We start from the raw sequence: 5,367 nt of genomic DNA, 5'->3' as shown, positions 1-5,367 counted from the left end.
ACAGAAAAAATAATATCTTGCCTGACACCTCTCACTACTCTTATTTTCTTTTTATCCTTCTCTCTTACTATGAAAAATTTTTCACTTAGATACTTTCCTACCCTGTAGATGAAAATAAAGGTAGATAAATGCCTTATAAAGTTAGGCCCAGATAAACCAGGTTTGCTTCTTTAACTTCTTTGGTCAAAGTCTTGAGTTCAGATATATAGTAAATAGTTTCCTCTTTCGAAGGAAAAACCTCAGAAAATTGCTTAGGAATTAAAAATTCTCATTGAATGATATAATCTAAGACTCTTGATCTTTACCATTTATTCACATGATACTTGCACCTGGCAAAGCCCATAAATTAATAACTGAAGCCAAATGGCAGGTACTTGAGAAAGATATCAAAGATGTGTTAAGGAAAAGGGTCCTAATCCAGACCCCAAGAGAGGGTTCCTGGATCTCGTACAAGAAAGAATTCAGGGTGAGTCCATACAATAAAGTGAAAGCCAGTTTATTAGGAAAGTAAAGGAATAAAAGAATGGCTACTCCTTAGACAGAGCCGCCCACAGAGCTGCTGGTTGGCCATTTTTATGGTTAATTCTTGATGATAAATTAAACAAGGGGTGGATTATTCATGCCTCCCTTTTTTAGACCATATGGTGTAACTTCCTGATGTTGCCATGGTATTTGCAAACTGTCAATGGCGCTGGTGGGAGTGTAGCAGTGAGGGAGACCAGAGGTCACTCTTGTTGCCATCTTGGTTTTGGTGGGTTACAACCTGCTTCTTTACTGCAAACTGCTTTATCAGCAAGGTCTTTATGACCTGTATCTTATACCAACCTCCTATCTCACCCTATGATTTAGAATGCCTTAACCATCTGGGAATGCAGCGCAGTAGGTTTCAGCCCCATTTTACCCAACTCCTATTCAAGATGGAGTTGCTTTGGCTCAAACGCCTCTGACAGATCCAACCACTCAATCTTTCAGGAGTGGACCAATAGAAGAGTATGAAAATAGCAAATAATCTTCTAGAATCCATTCCTAAAATATTCCCTCAAAAAAAGTCCACTATTCTGTCATTCCATCTTGTAAACAAAAAAAGAATAAACCGGTCTCTGACTATAAGGCAAGATCAGAAGTACTATTTGTAAAACATTCTGGTCTCATGCTGAGTCCAGGCATAGAAAATGCCTTGTCTGCCCTATTCATTTTGGGTTCTGCTCTAAACTCAGTAATATAGTTTGAAAAACACAGGCTGGGCTAGGAAGCTGCCTATTCAGCTAAATTAGTCTCCAAACTATGCCTTTTCAGCGTAAGTACTATTTTCAGCTGATTATTTTGGGAAACTTTTGTAAGAAAAATGTACTTCCATAAAGGAAACCTTCATTTGTAAGGCCTCTCTGCATCAGAAAGAGAAGAAGGAGGCATCACTAAAAACTGTTACAATGGAAAAGGAACTGGCTTAAATCTACATAACAAGCCTTACCTTTCTTTAAGGTGGCTTTCCTGGCCTCCTTGTCTTAACTGGTCCTTCACCTATATGCTTTTTTGTTTCCGCAAATGGTGGTATTTAATCATAAAGTCTAAGCTCCATGTCTTTGAAATGTAAATTTTCTACCTTATCTTATCTTAGAGCACTTTGGAAATGCAAATTTAAGGGAAATGATTTATTGGAGGAAAACAAAAAAGGAGCTATATAGAAACTAGCAAATGCAAAATATTTCAAATCTTTTCTACAAATATTGGTAAAACGTTCTAGCCTTCTGTGCAGATAATCTCATTGCATTGGACAGAAATACAATTCTGATTCAGACATTCTTTTACAAACTGATGAGTTTTATATATTTTACCTGGTATGTGACTAAAACTAAAATGAAAGCGATAGGATCTCGGCATATTGTCTATGTTTAAGAAAGTCTATTTATGTTATATATATGTAACATTTTTCTACCTCTGGATGGTATAGACAAAATTATAAAAGAGCTCTAATTGGCTTAGAGAAAAATGAGTGCTTATATAAATTAAGTATTCTTTAAACTCTTGAAAGTATAGAAACTAACCCAAATGCTTTCAAGTTCACATGACTTAGATACATCTTTGGAAAACAAAACAAGACTAATTCAGTATTTTTGGTTTAATAAAAATAGTTGTGTCTTTTGAGTTACCAGTTTTGAGTACAATATCAGCATAACATTTTAATTTTACTTGGGTTTACTAGTCAAATAAGTTTATGTTATCTTTACTACATGTTTCAGATTATAGATCTATGAGGTCAACCTAAGAATAAATGTACAAGTGGAAGTACAGGGTCCATTACTTCATGTATATCATATGTAGCAGTAAAATAGCAACAAAAATCATGTATTTAACTTTTTAGGATTTTTGCTTTCATGATGACTGTCTGACATGCACATACTGTAAAAATAGCTAACAGAGAATAACTTGATGATGGTTAGCTTTGTTTCGTATTATAATGTGTCCATTTAAAAATAGCTTCCCAAATCTCTTTGGTAACTTACACTCTTGGAATTTCGCTAAATGAAATTAAATGATGAATATTCATTTACATATTTAGAAAATTTCCAAATAAGATAAAATACTGAAACATTAATTTCTTTAAGGTGATGTAATTTTAGCTTCTTATTACAGAAAAATTAAAGATATTTGGTCTGTTAGCAAACATGTCTTGTGCCACATTGAAAAATCATGCTATGAGAAAGTACATGCTTCTAAAAATTAAAGTTAATGAGAGTTAAGAATTCTGGTTAACATCTGGTAATTAAAACTAGAAATAATAAGAGAAACAACTCATATATGAGGTGTGTAAGACATGTTTTTGGTAAGTAAAACTACTAGATATGAGGATTTTTGTTGTTGTTGTTTGTTGCTAAGTGAAAAAGAAAGTAATTTTTGTCTTAAAATTGAATGACTCCTTATTCCACAGTAGGACAGGAGAAAGGTGTAGGACAAAACTGAATGGATATAAAGAAAGTTGTAGAAGGTCTGTGGAAGAAAAATCTTGGAAAAGGAATTTTATGTGTGATCAAGTTGGCTAAGATTTATATGAATTTATTGATGTTATTAAAAATTACAAGCTTCAGTGTCAAAAGTATGTTAGTACAAAGTTTTCTTGGAGTACTGGTCTGTTCTTGTTTTACTAGGGCTTCAATTACTTAAGAAAACTGAGTTCTCACTATTAAAAGAGCTAAGGTTTTTCTATAACTATAACTTTCTCTATTTGTCTTTGAAGTTTCTTAACTTCATTTAAATATTTAGTTTCTTAATTTAAACATTGAGATTATTTCCAAATAAGATAAAATGCTGAAACATTAATTGCTGAACATAAGTTTAAGCTTATCTAATTTTGGTTTCCTATTACAGAAAAATTAAAGATTATTTTAAAATTATTAATTATTAATTTAATTTTTTTTTTTTATTGAGACGGATTCTCACTCTGTCACCTAGGCTGTCATGCAATGGCACTGTCTTGGCTCACTGCAACCTCTGCCTCCTGGGTTCAAGCAATTCTCCTGCCTCAGCCTCCTGAGTAGCTGGGAGGCACCTGCCATCATGCCTGGCTAATTTTTTTTTTTGTATTTTTGTAGAGATGGGGTTTCACCATGTTGGTCAGGCTGGTCTTGGACTTCTGACCTCAGGTGATCCACCCACCTGGGCCTCCCAAAGTGCTGGGATTACAGGTGTGAGCCACCGAGCCCAGCCTTAAAGGTTAATTTTAAATTATCACTCTGGTTAAATGAATGACTATTGTTTCATAGTAACCCATGATCCTATTTTGATAAAGTGTTTTAAACCTTTGATATATTGAACAAACTTCTCAAAATCAAATTCTAAATTAAATCTTTTTGACCTCAAACTAATTTTGGGACTTGCCAGAGGGCCCCTGGAATGTATCAAAAAAATTTATTCTCTCTCTTTATAAAAACAGATATTTCAAACTAGGCTTATTTGATATGTTAAAATGCGTGGAAAACATTGTCAAATAATAAGTGATGTTGTACCTTCTTTAAGTTTATTTGTACGGGGATATGTTATTAAGTGTTCTAGAAATTATTTGAAATTCTTAAAAATGTGTTATGTCCTGTGTATTAGTTCAATTTCATGCTACTGATAAATACATATTTGAAACTGTGGGAAACAAAGATGTTTAATTGGACTTAAGAGTTTCACATGGCTGGGGAGGCCACAGAATCATGGCCGGAGGTCAAAGGCACTTCTTACGTGGTGGTGACAGCAAGAGAAAAATGAGGAAGAAGCAAAAGCGGAAACCCCTGATAAGCTCATCAGATCTTGTGAGACTTACTCACTATCATGAGAATAGCATGGGAAAGACCAGCCCCTGTGATTCAATTACCTCCCCCTGGATCTCTCCCATAACACATGGGAATTCTGGGAGATACAATTCAAGTTGAAATTTGGGTGGGGACACAGTCAAACCGTATCTTTCCGCTGCTGGCCCCTCCAAATCTCATGTCTTCACATTTCAAAACCAATCATGCCTTTCCAACAGTCCTCCAAAGTCTTTACTCATTTCAGCATTAATCCAAAAGTCCACAGTCCAAAGTCTTATCTGAGACAAGGCAAGTCCCTTCTGCCTATGAGCCTGCAGAATCAAAAGCAAGCTAGTTACTTCCTAGATACAATGGCGGTACAGGTATTGGGTAAATACAGCCATTCCAAATGGGAGAAGTTGGCCAAAACAAAGGGATTACAGGGCCCATGCAAATCTGAAATCCAGCAGGGCAGTCACATTTTAAAGCTCCAAAATGATCTCCTTTGATGCCAGGTCTCACATCCAGGTCACACTGAGGCAAAAGGTGGGCTCCCATGGTCTTGGGCAGCTCTATCCCTGTGGCTTTTCAGGGTACAGCCTCCCTCCTGGCTACTTTCCTGGGCTGGCATTGTTTCTGGCTTTTCCAGGCCCATGGTGCAAGCTGCTAGTGGATCTACCATTCTGGGGCCTGAAGGACGGTGGCCTTCTTTTCGCAGCTCCACTAGACAATGCCCCATTAGGGACTCTTTGTGGGGGCTCCAACCCCACATTTCCCTTCCACACTGCCTTAGCAGAGGTTCTCCATGAGTGTCCTCCCACCTGCAGCAAACTTCTGCCTGGACATCCAGGCATTTCCATACATCCTCTGAAATCTAGGTGGAGGTTCCCAAGCCTCAATTCTTGACTTCTGTGCACTCACAGACTCAACACCATGTGGCTTCCACTCTCTGAAGCCACAGCCCGAGCTGTGCATTGTCCCCTTTCAGCCACGGCTGGAGTAGCTGGGACACAGGGCACCAAGTCCCTAGGCTGCACACAGCAAGGGGACCCTGGGTCTGGTCCATAAAACCACTTTTTTCTCCCGGGCCTCT

The sequence above is a fragment of the Macaca thibetana genome, chromosome 1 (genome assembly GCF_024542745.1).
Source record: "Macaca thibetana thibetana isolate TM-01 chromosome 1, ASM2454274v1, whole genome shotgun sequence".
In the NCBI taxonomy this organism is placed as follows: domain Eukaryota; kingdom Metazoa; phylum Chordata; class Mammalia; order Primates; family Cercopithecidae; genus Macaca; species Macaca thibetana.
This window is presented reverse-complemented; position numbering follows the sequence as displayed.